This window comes from Chionomys nivalis, chromosome 6 (assembly GCF_950005125.1).
Source record: "Chionomys nivalis chromosome 6, mChiNiv1.1, whole genome shotgun sequence".
Classification (NCBI taxonomy): Eukaryota; Metazoa; Chordata; class Mammalia; order Rodentia; family Cricetidae; genus Chionomys; species Chionomys nivalis.
In genome coordinates this window covers 84510471-84526438 of record NC_080091.1, presented here as the reverse complement: position 1 = coordinate 84526438, position 15968 = coordinate 84510471, and the positions used below count along the sequence as shown (strand labels likewise).

At 37.8% G+C, this 15968-nt stretch overlaps 1 non-coding gene across 1 annotated transcript; it reads right to left on the bottom strand.

The window, feature by feature from the left end:
- Window positions 1-1886: 1886 nt before the first annotated feature.
- LOC130876686 (U6 spliceosomal RNA) lies at window positions 1887-1991 on the bottom strand. Its single transcript, XR_009057337.1, has one exon. It is a non-coding gene; the product is annotated as a U6 spliceosomal RNA (small nuclear RNA).
- Window positions 1992-15968: the final 13977 nt, after the last annotated feature.

The following is a 15968-nucleotide window of genomic DNA, read 5'->3' as shown; positions in this document are numbered from 1 at the left end:
AAAGAAAATTACTTAGAAGGGTTGAATATTTCCTTTTCAAAGTGTCTATTGTAAATAACCTGTGAAGTGTAGCAGAGAGAAGAAACTAGAAATCTTGGCAATTTGGTCGTAAAAACACTCTCAGGTATGAAACTGTTGCATTTTTCAAGATATCCCAGGATAAACAGATGCTCAAAAGAATGCAAAACCTCCTATAGAAGTGGCAGAATTAGAGGCCTTTTGGGTAACTGAAGGGCTTGCTGAGAGAACTAAGTGGTTGAAGTAGTGCCACACTGGACAGCTGACACTCAAGTCTTGTGCTTATACTTGTGTTACGCACTCTGAAGAGTGATAAGTACACTTCCAAGAAGCCATTGTACTTGTCTTGAGATTGGCATAAATCCAGCAATGATTTTACAGCAAAAGAGTGAGCATATCCTTGGTGCTGTTTCTGAGGATGACAGACCGTGTCAAGGAGACACTGTGGAGGTGGTGGCAGCTTCTCATTTCTAAGGTACAGCTTCTACACTTTGCCCCTAACTTTAAGACTTTCAACTGTGTCACTAACACCCGACTCCCTATATTAAATTCTTGCATATGCCTGTTTCTTAGGGACAATTTGGTATGAATTTGGATTGGCTATTTGACGTGGTTGAATTTGAAGGCGGTACCTTTTTTGGTGACACTGGAAGACTGTATCTTTGTACTCAGTGGCACAGAGCAGAAGGGCTCCTGCAGTGATCTTGGCTAATCCAGGAGTAAATGCCTAGAGAATGCTAAACTTTGACAGAGTCTTATGATAGAGATGACACTAGAGCAACTGTGGATGATATGATGATAATCCTTTGAAGGAATCAGTTCTCTCCTTTTTTATTCAAATTTTATTTATTTATTTTACACCCCCAACTGCTACCTTCCCTCTCTCCCCTTTTCCTGCTCCCTCTCCTTTTCTTGCCCCTCTCCATTCACCATTCTGTATTTGCTCAGAAAGGGGCAGGCCTTCCTTGGACATCAACAAAGCATGGCATATTAAGCTGCCATAAGACCAAGCACCTCCTCTTGTATTCAGACTGGGCAAGGTAATCCAACATTAAAAATAGGTTCCCAAGAACGAGCCAAAGCAGCTGTTGTTCCCAATGCCAGGACTCCCACAGATAGACCACGCTACATAACCATCTCATATACGTAGAGTGCCTAGGTCAGTTCCATGAAGGCTCTCTAGTTTTTGGTGCAGAATCTGTGAGTTTCTATGAGCCAGGCTAGTGGTTTCCATGGGTTTTCCTGCGTGAACCTGAGCCCCTAGCTTCTATAATCCCTCCTTCCTCTCAATAAGACTCCGAGCTCCGCCCAATGTTTGTTCTTGGATTTCTGAATCTGCTTCCATCAGTCACTGGATTAAAGCTCTCCGCTGACAGCCCAGGTGATCGCCTGGGATGGCCAGGTCAGGCTATGCTTCCACTGCAGCATGGAGTCTTAGGTGGCGCCATCCTTGTAGGATGGAAGTTTCCCTTGTATCAGGCTTTCCCCTGACTTTGTAAAGCCCTCCTTTCCAGTAATCTTCCCGCACTCTGCTCCTCGGCTCATTCCATAATCCAATCCCTCAAGTTCCCATACCTTACCCACCCCAAGTCCTCATGGGAAATCTCCTCTATTTCCCCTTCCCAGGGAGAACCATGCATTCACTCTTGTTACCTAGCCTCTCTGGGCTTGTGGATTGTAGCATGGTTATCTTTACAGCTAATATCTACTTATGTCTGAGTACATACCATGTTTATCTCTCTGGGTCTGGGTGACCTCACTCAGGGTGATTTTCTTCTAGTTCCATCCATTTGCCTTCAAATTTCAGGATGTCCTTGTTTTTAACAGTGGACTAATGCTCTGTTGTGTAAATGTACCACATTTCTTTAAAAAATATGGAGTGCTTTATGAACTTGTGTGTCATCATTGCAATGGGGCGATGCTAATCTTCTCTATCTTTTCAGTTTTAGTATATGTGCTGCCGAAGTGATCACGGAATCTTTATCTCTTAAGCTGCAGTGCTAATAACTGAGATATGAATTAAGGGGCTCTAAATGATGTAAGCTGAATTCACAGCCGTATCAGACCTCTTTGGTTAATTTCAATACTGTTCACTCACTTGTTCAAATACTAACTGAGAAATCCTTCATCACCGGAAATGTAGCAACTTACATATAGTCATCCTCAGCTGGGTGCCTGGGCTCACTCACTTTTCTCTTGATGTTATCGAGGGGTTGAATTAAGCTCTGTTGTCCTCCTAAACATTCTTACAGAGAGGTTCTAACTTGCAGTGTGATGTTGGGTCTGTAAGAAGTTACTAAGCCTAAAGGAAGTGGTAAGCATGGTTGTAAGCATCCAATGTATTCGGTGCTCTTCTGAGAAGAACATACTTTTTCTGTTCTTCTGCTCATAAAAACTGAAGAAAGTCTTCTTCTATGAGAACCCAGTGGGAAGGTAACCATCTACAAGCCAGGAGGAGAGGCTTCACTAGAAACTGACCATGTTGGCACCCTGAGTTTGAACATCTAGTATCTAGGCCATAAGGACATAAATTAGAATGATTAAGGAACTCAGTTTATGCTATGTATTTGTTATGACAATCTGAGCTGTGACAGATTGGATTTAAATGATAACTGGGCATTTTACCAGACCAGATATTCTTAGTATGCTGACCGTGGCTTTTTTTTTTTTTTTTTTTTTTTTGTGTGTGTGTGTGTAATTTATGTGAAACTATCCTGATTCAGGAAATCAGCCTTGAGAAGTTACCCTTATGTTTTCCATGATGGATAATGCACTCAGTGATGGTAAAAATAATAATAATAATAAAAAGAAGCTAGGTTGACAGATAACCCAGGGAAGAAGAAATGCAAAGATTTTGGGTGCTTGGAATCACGCAACCTAGTTACTACATGCCTTTTCTTGATCATTTTCCCAAAGGGCTCAGAAAAGTTTCCTTCATGAAGAAAGTGAGAAGTACAGTGATAAAGATCTTAAAATGTTTGTTAGCAGGAATATTTGGTGTGGATGTCATAACAAATTTCCACAGACCACCTGGCTTAATAGAAACTTTTTTTCACCCACTTCTCAGTGATCATGTTGTTCTTGTTTAAGATCAAACTGTCTGGATTCTTCTGTGACCTTTCTTGGCTTTTTGGAAGGCCATAGTATGGCCTTTTTTCTGGGCAAGTGTATCTGTCCAAATGCCCAGTTTCTCTTCTCAGGAGGATACTAGTCAGACTGTTTGAGGGAACATCCTTGAAATTCTTGTTTAAATTCACTCCTTTTTTTTTTTTTTTTTTTAAAAAAAAAAAACCAGATCTCCAAATAGGACCCCATTCTGATGTACTTTTGGTCATAATGGGTTTCAAAAAGAATTTTTTGAGAGCCATAAATCAGCCTGTAACCATGGAAATCCACTTTAGATTGGGAATAAAGGTGAAATACGCTTCCTGTTTTTGTCTTAAATCCTTGATTTTGATGAATGTCCTGTGGTCTGTGATTGCCAATAGACAATTGCTGCAAGCAATAAGAACCTTTTCCAAATGTAGTGGGAGCAAAGTAGGGATAATGATCACAACGATTTGACTGCTGAGATCTTTGTAGGGGCTACTGATTATGGTATTTGTGTTGAATTTAATGAGTAGGTCATTAGGGTTCTAGTTGATCATTATAACTAAAACACAATCCTAAAGAAGAGGTTGTGGGTTAGGGAGGGAGCAGGCACAAGAGTTTAAGGGGAGGATGGAGAAGTTCTACAAAGATAAAACAATGAAACTTTAGAGAAAATTAACTCATGATATTGTATCAAATCCCAGAAAAGAGAGAATTCTCATACCCATGGCCTCTTGTCTCAAGAAGTGTCATGTTTTTTTTTTTGTTTTGAAGAAGGACTTCTAAGTCTTTTGAATAAGTCATTTCTAAGTAATTCGACATTTGCAAAGATACTTGAATGCTAGAAAACAATTTACTTTTTAACTATATTTTTGAATATTATTGATCAGTGTTCAAAATAATAATGATTTCCTGAAGTCTAGAAAACTACCATAGTCCTCACGTCAAGAGTAGGTTCTTCAGAGTTCATGTGCTTGATGGAGCAAGGACTATTTGAGTATTAAAAGTTCAGTGGAAATTGCTGAAACCTCTTTGTTTTATCAAAGTAGTAAATTAAATGTATCATATCTTTTGTGAAACAAAACCAACAGCAGCAGTTAGTTCTGCTACCAAAGATAGAATGGATATGTGTTGTGTTTAGAGAATGATATCGCTGTAGTTCTGATGTGTAATTTCTCTTTTCCCCACATTTGAGAATATCAGGAAACAGCTGGCGTTTAACTAGGAAAAAACAGCAATACGAGTCTTATTCTGTGGCTAGGTCATCTTCAGAGTCCTCTGCATCAAGTACTCTGTGGTATATTTTGTCACCCCATAACAAGTCTATTGGTTCACTATTGTAGTGATACTGAGTTGCTAGAATCTGGTGAGTAGGACTAGCATGCATATTAGACTAGTATTCTTCAATCAAGGGTCATGGACTGTTAAATAACCCAGCTGATTGAAATCACCTGCTTTGTAAATTCTATAAAATCAAGTATTTAGAAACAAGATTATAAATACAAATTGGATTATTTATTAGATTATATCAAATTACTACAAGCATTTTAAAGTACTTATTTTTAATTTCAATTGTCGTGGATGACCAGCAACAAAGAACAGCACAGTGTGGCACATTACAGTCGATTAGCTATGCCTTTAGAAAATGTGTCTTAGATGGGAATTGAGTAAACTGTGGGCTCTGTCTCTTAGTTAAAGGTGTTGGTAATGTGGTATTCCCACTAAAGGCAAAATATAAGTTTATATGCCTTGTAACTCTTAACACACAAACAATATTTAATAGACTTTTTCTTTCCTTTCTCTCTCTCTTTCTTTTTTTTAAAGGAAGGGTTTGTTTTGGCCTACAGTTCAAGAGAACATCAATCATGGCTGCAGGCACTTGAGGTAGCTGATCACTTTGTGTTCACCATCTGGAAGCAAAAAGCAACGACTGCTTGTGCTCAGCTGAATTTGTCCCTTTTATTCAGTCCAGAACCACAACTCACGGGATGCTCCTGCCTAGAGTCAAGACAATTTTCCTTAGGTTACAACTTTGCCTTCTAGAAATTCAAGGAATTTAAGCTGGAGAAGCAGGCATAAAGGGGATAATGATGCCCTGAGTACTTAATGTATGCTAGGTTTCATGCCACGCACTTCAGAAGCATTAGCTCATGACGACAGCAATACAATGCACAGTGTCTTGGGGTGTCTTTTTTATAGATGAAGAAGCTGGAGCTAAGAGATACAGAATGACTTAGGCGAAGTCTATCAGCTGGTATGAGATTTGCATCCAAAGCCCAGTTCCAGAATTCACACTGTAACCATCCTATTGTGCTGCTTTAAAATCAGAGCACAATGCTCCATTCTTATCTCTAACAGTTAGCAAACTGTCATGCACTCTTTCCTAAATCTGCAGATCATGGACTCTAATATCCTTCTGGTTGGGAATTTAACAAATTAAAGGGACCTAATGGATTTGTGAACAATAAGAGACACACTATAATGAGTTCATCAGATTTCTTTTCTTAATGATACAAGATGGGTGATGCTGTTTGAAGAGGGAAGAGAGGGAGCCTAACATGGAGCAAATTCCTCTCAAGAGCAAGGGCTTTCATCTACTTGACAGTTTTGGATGTAGCTGCCCCTGAATGTTTATAAAGAGCAGCAATTGGGCTTTCCTACAGTCTCCCTTTCCCCTTTCCTTTTTGGGCAAGGATTCAGCTGATAGTTTTCCATCCAACTCAGAATTAGCATTGATGTGAGCCAGGTTTTTGTGGCACCAAATGACTGCCCCTTTTATATTTTCTCTTGAGAGGTACCATACATAGCACAGTGGCATCTTACCTGTTCTGTCCACCTTCCATTATTCTGCTCATTCATGTGGCTTGTGGTCCTCTTTTGTTCTCTCTTTTAATATTATGCGCTGCTCTGTCTCCTTACAGATGAAGGCCTTTTCAAATAATTTTGATGAACCGAGCGCTATAACCCTTACTGTGTTTGCAATAATGGCTAAAATAAATTTTTTAAACAAAGCTTTTTAGTCTCTTGTACAAAGAGTGCTTTTAAATTACTTTGAATCTGGACAAGAAGAGAATCGGAGACACTGCTGTTGGAGTGTGTTAAATGTTGACAAATTTTGGCATATGTTCCTTTTCTGTGGGGCATGGAATTTGTGTTTCTGGAATGGCTGATGTATCAAATTCATGCCTTTTAAGTTGTGCTGGTCTATGGCACAGTTCATAGGTTTGTGGAAAAGCAGAAGCTTTGGAAGCTTCAGTTGTCTAACATGGCAATCTATGTGATGCCAAAATTCAATTATGAAAGGTTTCTGGCAGAGCTCTTCTGCAGTCATATTACTTGTTTGGCAACTAAGAACCAATCAGGAGATTTTTCCTGGTTAGAAAAGAGAAAACAGGCAGTAACTTGCATATGATCTCAATCTGTGATTTTGATGTATCTGTCCTGAACCCATTGCTTTAATGAAATGTAGTTACCTAACTACTTTGAAACTGACCACAGCAACTCTTATGAAAAGGAAAAGCCATTTGTTTAATTGGGTGGCTTACAGTTCAGAAGTTCAGTCCATTATCATCATGGTGGGACATGGCAGTATACAGGCAGACATGGTGCTAGGGATGTAGCTGAGATTTTGACATTTTGCGCAGGGAATTGGAAGTGATCTGAGACACTAGGCATGACTTGAGCATATATGAGACCTCAAAGCCCACCCTCACACTGCCTTTAACAAGGCCATACCTATTCCCACATAGCCATACTTCTGAATAGTGCCACTTCCTCCAAATTTAATAGAACCAATTACATTAAAACTACCACACAGGGCTAGCCATTTGATACTGGATATCTAGTTGATGTGCTCTTTTCTATAGACTATTTCTTTGTTTCTCGTATTCCTTAGTTACCTTTAACTCTTTGTGTAGGTTTGAGGCCTTGTGGTCTCCTCAGTGCATCCTGTCTACTTTGTCACATATATTACTGTTGTCTTGTTTCAGGTCATGTATAGGCAGCAATGTTGGTGATACATCATGGGTGTAGTGTCTGACATTTCTAGGAGATACAATCTGACAGCAAGATTGATACTTGATACTACTGTCTTGGAGGGCCAGCCTCCAGCAGCAAAGGGCTTTGAGAGAAATCCCTGGAGTCTGTGTAAGCTAGGTTTTTCTATCTGAGGGGGGGGTTAGGAAAAGAAACACACACTCTCTTGATGGCTCCTTTCTTTATTCTCTGTTCTTTCTGTATTCTTTCTACTGCGTACTTCTTTTTTTCAACTTATATATATCCCAACAAAGTTTTTCACATAATATAGGAATTACAATGTGGTTACATTATGCTTTTCAAGTGAATGATTACAACGAATAAAAAACAAACAGTAAAAAAACCAACATGTTAGCCGGGCGGTGGTGGCGCACGCCTTTAATCCCAGCACTTGGGAGGCAGAGGCAGGCGGATCTCTGTGAGTTCGAGACCAGCCTGGTCTACAAGAGCTAGTTCCAGGACAGGCTCCAAAAAACCACAGAGAAACCCTGTCTCGAAAAAGCAAAAAAAAAAAAAAAAAAAAAAAAAAAAAAAAAAAAAACCAACATGTTTTCCATATCCCTTACATGATTAAACATTTTATATACTGCAAGTAAAAACCAAATTATCCCAAGAACCTATACCAAGAAACTTGTCATAGATTAACTGTGTGGGCAAGCATGGTATTCTTGTCAGTTAGGTCTTTTCCTGACAGACTACATTTTGCAGTTACTTTATTACTTATCTTGAAAGGTAATCTTATAAGGAATCTTAAAGGAAACACAAACCTAAACTTTTATATATGAGAAAGAATCAGTCAACTCCACTTTAAATCTTTAGGGTACATATACATGCATTAACCATTTTTTTTATATCAGGCGATTGAGGACAGAAATGGGTGTAAGGAATTAATCATCACCTTTGGCCATCAACCAGTCCTAGCAAGAAGGGTATATAAACTGGCAGTAATTGGGCTGCTTTATTCTTGTTCCCTACTTTAACGAGTTCTGTATTCTACTATGTGCCTTCCCAAAACTTTAGATTGTCTTCTTGTGATTTTTTTCACTTCAAAGCTATTTAACAAAAGCATCTTAGTATAACTTTGTTATTTTCAAAGCATTGTTTCAGCTGTGTTGTACTCTGAAACCTGTGAACACATTTCCCAACACCAACCTCAAGAGAATTTAAGCTAGCTAGGATATTGGGACTCATTTTTTTTTTTAATCATCAACTTGAGATACAATCTATGTAGTTCCTTAGGTGAAGCTCACAGGCCCTGGCTTGAGACGTATCCTTATATTTATTTTTATTCATCAAAACTCTGCATAGGCTATCATTATTACTATCAATTTAGACAGTACAGCTTAGGGAGGGCTTATCTTCTTGACAATCAACAGATAAAATTGCCCAGTAGAGTGGGAAGTTTCTAAGAGATAAACACACTATATTACAGGCAGTGGAGATCTTCCCGCATCCACTCACACCATGCTACATACCAGAGAAATATTGCAATAACAAGCAAGTAAAGGCACAGAAGAAGCAAAAGACATTCTGGGGTCTGCAGTCCTGTAGTCTTGCCTAAGTGAGATACACCCCTCAGAGAGTTGCCTCCTGGTGGGTTGACACTGAATTTCAATTGCCACCTGATGCTTCTCTGTCAAGGTCATTGGCATCTTGATCCTGTGTCTTTTGTGATCTTTCTGCTCCTCTTCCACAATAATCCCCTAGCCTTAAGTGTATTAGTTAGTTGTTCTACAGATAAATCAGTTAGGACTGGACTCCACAACTCCGTGTTTCAATTGGTTGTGGCTTTCTATAATGATCTCTGGCAAAGAGAAGTGTCCTTGATGATAGGTAAGTACTATACTTATTTGTAGGTATAAGGCAAATATTTCTAATGTAATTAGGGATTATCCTGATTTAGTGAAGAGGCAGTTAGGTTCTTCTCCATGATCCATGGCTCCACTAGCTCTGGGTAGTTGACTGTTTCCAGTACCAGGCATCATGTTTTCCCTTTTGTTTAGAAGTCTTTAAGTCTAATTAGAGATGTATTGGTTGCCTCCAAAGTCATTGTGTTTTATAGGTTTCATAGCTGGGTTGGATACTTGATTGTTTCCCTCCTTTGAAAACTTGCATGATAACTTCTGTTATGAAATTTAGATCTCAGAAAGTAAGTTTTCATGTCAGATCCATCTTGGGTCCTCTAAGCCCTGTGTTTGAAGTGCATGGTGTCTTCAGCTATAGAGCTTTACCTTTCACTTTTGGAGGTGGGCAACCATGGGCAGTACCAAAAGCCTATAATATTTTGGGAGTTTCTTGGATATCCCTGACCGACAACTCAAAAGAGGGCATTTCCTGACAGAAGTTGGGGGCTTTGTTTTTTTTTTTTTGTTTTTCGAGACAGGGTTTCTCTGTAGCTTTTGGTTCCTATCCTGGAACTAGCTCTTGTAGATCAGGCTGGCCTCGAACTCCCAGAGATCCGCCTGCCTCTGCCTCCCGAGTGCTGGGATTAAAGGCGTGCGCCACCACCGCCCGCCGAGTTGGGGGCTTTGTAATTTGGCATGTGGCTCTCAGGGGGATCATAGCTCAGATGGGAAAATTTTATTTAAACTATATATGTACAAAGTATTTCTTATGATATTTTCAGACATCCTTACTGTTACTTAATGACCACTCTTCCTTCTATATTATCTCACCGCTTCATTTTTCCTATTTTTCCCTTCCGTTCTCTTCTTTATTGCTCTACTCACTCCACCGTGGTACACTTTACTTTCCTGGTTTCTGCCATTATTCCAGATTTGTACTCACATCGGAATATTTGGAACTAAGAACCTCAGATGAGGTTTATCTTTCTGCATCTGGGCTGCCTCATTCAATATGATATTTTCTATTTTCATCCAGTTACTTGAAAAGTTCCTGATTTCATCTTTCTTTACCCCTGAATAGTAGCCCCTTGTGCATACGTACCAAGTGTTTTCTATTCGTTTGTCTGTTGTAGTACATTTAGGTTGTTTCTGTTTCCTAACTATTGTAAGTAGAGCAGCAATGAACATGGCTAAGTGAGTATCTTTGGAGTAGGACATCGGTCCCTTTGGGTATATACCAAGTAGTGACAGAGCTGGGTCACATGGTAGACTTATTTATTTTTAACCTTTTGAGGTTTCTTCACACCGGTTTCCAGAGTGGTTGCACCAGTTTACCATCCTACCAATAGAGACTGAGTATCTTTTCCTCCAAATCCCCTCCAGCCTTTGTGGTTTTTTATTTTGTTGATCTTCGCCATTCTGACTACATAAGATGAAATCTCAAAGTTGTTTTGATTTGTATTTTCCTAATTGTTAGTGATGATGAACATTTTCTGAGGTATTTTCTTAGCTGTGTTTTTCTTCTTTTGAAAACTCTCAGCTCTGACTCAAGGTCTAATTTTTGAGTGTGGTTTTGACTTTTGTTTTTGAGTTCTTTTTATATTCTGGATGTTAATCCCAGCAGATGTTTACCTTTCAAAGATTCTTTTTTATTCCATGGGCTTTCGCTTTACCAAGTTGTTTTTAAAATAATTTTTTTTTTAGTTTTATGAAGTTCTATTTGTCGATTGTTGACCTTAATTTTTACAGCAATGAAGTCTTACTCAGAAAGTCCTTTCCTACAGCTGTAGCTTGTAAAGCGCTACCTATATGTTCTACCAGTTTCAGGTAAATGCTTAGCCTTTGATCCATTTGGAGGTAGGTTTTTTTTTTTTTTTTTTTTTTTTTTTTTTTTTTTTCCCTAAGAGGATAGATACACTTTTAACTTCATTCTCCTGCATGTGGACATCCAGTTTCAGCATCACCATTTTTTTTTTTTTTTTTTTTGGTTTTTCGAGACAGGGTTTCTCTGTGGCTTTGGAGCCTGTCCTGGAACTAGCTCTTGTAGACCAGGCTGGTCTCGAACTCACAGAGATCTGCCTGCCTCTGCCTCCCAAGTGCTGGGATTAAAGGCGTGCGCCACCACCGCCCGGCCAGCATCACCATTTGTTGAATATTTTGTTTCTTTCTCTCTAGTTTATGCTTTGGCATCTTTGCCAAATAATAAATGCCTGAATTAAGATATATTTCATTTGTCTTCAATTTCGTTCCATTGGTCTACATGTCTGTTTTTATGCCACTGCCATATTGCTTTTATTACTATGGCTCTTTAATATAACTTAAGATCTGGAATAGAAATCCCTATAGGATTGTTCATTTTCTCAGGATTGTTTTGGCAAGCCAGGGTCTTTGTTGGTTCTCGATGAATTTTAGGATAATTATTTTTCTATTTCTATGAAGAAGTAAGATAAGCGTTTTCATTGGAACTGCACTGAATCTGTAAATGGCTTTGGGTAGAATTTCATTTTCACAGTATTGATCCTGTTAATCTAGTCTCATGGGATATTTTTTAGAGACTTTTTTTTATAACTCATTTTTTTTTTTTTTTTTTTTTTTTTTTTTTTGGTTTTTCGAGACAGGGTTTCTCTGTGGTTTTGGAGCCTGTCCTGGAACTAGCTCTTGTAGACCAGGCTGGTCTCGAACTCACAGAGATCTGCCTGCCTCTGCCTCCCAAGTGCTGGGATTAAAGGCGTGCGCCACCACCGCCCGGATTTATAACTCATTTTATATACCAACCACAGTTCCCCCTTCCTCCCCTCCTCCCACTTCCTACCACCTCCACCCAACCACCCCCATTCACTCCTCTGAAAGAGTAAGGCCTCCTCCCATGGGGAGTAAACAAGGCATGGCACACTCAACCATCATGTTCTGTTATGTTCTCATACCCCTAGTTTGCTCAGAAGATCTCATCTATTTCCCCTTATAGGGTGGTCATGTGTCCCTCTTAGGATCCTTCTTATTACCTAACTTCTCTGGAGTTGTGGATTGTGGTCTGGTTACCCTTTGTTTTGCATCTAGTATCCACTTCTGTATTTGTCTTTCTAGGTCTGGGTTACCTCACTCAGGATGTTTTTTTCTAGTTCTATCCATTTGCCTGCAGATTTCATGATGCCATTGATTTTTAACAGCTGTGTAATACTCCATTGTGTAAACGTACCACATTTTCATTATCCATTCTTCTGTTAAGGGACATCTAGGTTGTTTCCAGGTTCTGGCTATTACAAACTATGTTGCTATGAACATAGTTGAATAAGTGTCCTTGTGGTATATGCCCAAGAATGTTAGTGCTGAGAGGCTGAATTCAATAAGAAAATGCATATAATATGCCCAGTGCCATTCCTGTAAAATATGGACCTATTAATTGAATGAGACAGCTGTGGCTATAACCCATAAACTTTGATAAGTGGTTCTTTAATCTTAACTTTTTCCTGCATGATGTGTAATTGTTTTACTTTCCCATTTAAGGCAATGGCTACATAGGTGATGTCTTACAGTTTCATTTTAATTAAAGTGACTGATTTCTTGCTCAATGATACTGTGATAGTGAATGTGCCTTGAACAGCATTTGCTTTAGGAATTTGAGATTTTTGCAGTACTGATGTCTGTTTTCGGATATTTTAAAAACTGTTGTTCCAAATACATTTGAAAGAGTGTTTTCTGCTACAGGTCACTGAATTTAATTTATGTTTATTTATTTATTGAATCATGTTAGCTCTTAATAAGTGCTATTTATGAGTTTATTTCTTTTTGTGTAGAAGTTGGCTTTGTCTGAGTTAGTCTTCCTGCTCTCCTTTCATTGACGGTTGCCTGCTAGTTTTCCTTTTCTTTTGAATTTTACTAATGAGAGCTCAAATTTCGTCACCACAATTTTGTTTCTATTAGTTTCTTCTGATCCCTTTAGCAGTTTGAACTTTATATATGACCATAATGTTAAGGTTTCAATTCATCACTCTGTCTAAAGCAGTGGTTCTCAACCTTCCTAATGCTGCAACCCCTTAATCCAGTTCCTTATGTTATGGTGACCTCAACCATAACATTTTCATTTTCTGCTTCATAACTGTAATTTTTTTATTGTTATGAATCATAGTGTAAATGTCTGTGCTTTCCTATGGTCTTAGGTGACCCCTATAAAAGGGTTGTTTGACACCCAGAGGGATTGTTACCCATAGGTTGAGAACCACTATTCTAAAGGCTTATGACTATTATATTCTTACTGGAGATTAATTCCTTTGATCAAAAAAACATAACACGGAACGTAGTTTTTAAATCATTATTTAGTTCTCTGAGAATAGTATTTTTTTTTTTTAGTTGATTTATGACTCTGGAAAAAAATAACACCTGTGAATATATCATTAGGGAGACTTGGGGGTTTTGGTTAAGGTGTGTCTCTAAATGCAGGGATCTGAAAGGACAAAGAACATTTGATGCAGATTTATGAGACCTAAGGACAAGGCTTTTGCAGAGGATCTCAGTGAATGAATGTTGTTTGATAATAGACATGTTTATTAGTTATGGAAATCGATTTTCCTGAGACGTAGGCTCTCCATTGTAATGCTGGAGGAAGGGGCAAGTTAACAAAGTTAACAGTCTATTGTTTGGGTAAATGGTTTCTGTTTTTTTTTTTTTAAATGTTCATGAAGCAAACAGTAATGCTACTTAGACTTTTACTTTTTTTGGCAAGAGTTTATTGGAGTTGTAAAGTCGTGCCGTCACAGACCATCGATCACTATTCTATAAATCTCTATTATATAGATCTGTGGTTGCATGCAGTTTGTTTTCATTTTCAGAAATATCTGCTTATTAAAAAGTTGTAACCTTAGCTATTTTTGGGTAAGTTCTTGTAAGCAACATATGCAGTTAAAATCATGTGATGATGGATTGCTTGTATGACCATAGATGCCTAAGATTTAATGGAACTGAAAAATCACCCTCTCCTAGTGTTAGTGAACATCAAAACACAACACATTGCTCATTTTTTTTGTGGGGGAAGCTTCTGAAACAAACCCACTTCTCTGTCAATTATACAACTATTGTAGTATATAATAGTTAATATTGATAATAATAATAATAAATGACTGCTACTGGCTTATATGTTTGCAACATTGTACTTAATATCATTTCAGAGTATACTTATACTTGCTAAAATTTTTCCTACAAAATAGAATGTTGTGATGTGCTTGCAGAGCTTATGATTCTTACGTTTACCATGCATATTCTTCATTGCATTAAGACACCATAGGCTGGTTGACATGTGCTCTCTAGGCTTACATGAGTTCATGCTATGATGCTTATAAATGATAAGAATACTGAATGAAAGCTCTAAGAGCTTGTCTCCAGCCTTGCTTAAGCCATAGGTGGTCATGTTTAGATTAAGGCTCTTTGTCAAATTTGCAAATGAATTTTAAAAACAACTGATGATAAAAATTTTAAGCTTCTTATATTATAAACAAATGTTTTAAGTCATTTCATTTTGTTCTACAGAATGGAGATATTTCCCTTAGATTGAATTTCTTGAGCCACTGATAGCGGTAGTCGTCATCAGTATTAAGATATGAGGGCTGCTGCTCAAATCAGTAATAATATTAATAATAATATTTTATCTCTCTTATAATGACAGAGTCACTACTATATTAGAAGAATCTAAAGGGTATTTTCTTATGGTGTTTCCCCAGGAAATTGTCTTTTTTTTCTTAGTGTTTGAAGAAAACTAAGGAAAATGTACATTCAAGGTCAATGAATATATAATTCTTAAATTAAGGGTCAATTAAACTTTTTATTTGTATTCTTTATAATAAAAATTTAACTTTATCATTTCTTTACCCACCTGCTCTATTTTCTCCAACCTCTTCCATGTCCCCTTCCACATTCCCTTTTAAATTTATGACCTCTTTCAAAAATTTATTATTAATATATATATGCATAAATATATAACTATGACCTACAAAGTCAGATTAGTGATGCTTATACATATGTTCATAAGTGTGATCACTTGATATTAGATAACCAATTAGTGGGTAATCAGAGTATGATGATTTGACAGGTTACAGTGCTTTATTAACTGGAAATTAAGTTAATAAGGCCCGAGTCTTGGCTACTTATAAGAATATGCTTTCAGGCTAGGTTGTAGATTAGTTACTATGCATAGAATGATCTTAGGAAGAAAGTTAAAACATGGGTAGTGACAGCTTTATGACAAACTTAATTCAGTTTAACAACGATAAGATAGAGGTCTACTTCATGTCTATCCCCAATGCTAAGTCAGTTCTTCAATTTAAACAACTTCCCTTAATCCACTTGACTTTAATAATGGAACATGATTGACAAGTTTTGTGTGAGTTGCTAGAGTAATTCTGATTAACATAAATTGTAGAATTTATTTTGTTTATTGCATAGAACATGAAACATCATATTCACGAATTTTTCTATTAGGTTTGAAGGGGAAACTATTTGTGTGGCTAAGTAGAAGCTGTTCACATTCTCTCCTAAGGATTTCAAGGACATTTTTATCTTTATGTCCCCAGTTATTATACCACTCCAGCAGGCAGACCTCTCCTTTGCCTCTTCAGGTATGAAAAGGCAGCTGCTGTAGAGACACAGCTTGGGCCCTGCTCACCCACTGGAGCAGAAGTTAATCGCCTTTCAAAAACAATTGGCTGACATAGACCAACGAGTTAATTAAAGGGAAACTGATGAGACAGAATGATCATTTTTAAAATAAGTTTCTGTGACTAATAGTTCACCTTCTGGAGAATGAGAACTGAAAGTTAGATTTCGTATATTGTGATAAACTCTACTTAACGTTTAGATTGGCTTTCAATGTGTTTGCTTGTTCTCTTGTTTTTAGTGCACGTGGAAAAATCATATCAGACTGTTCAGTGTCATTTGTTCTTCTTATAGCTACAAGAGTACTTTCTTTTTCTTTTCTTTTGAGCTTTGACTTCT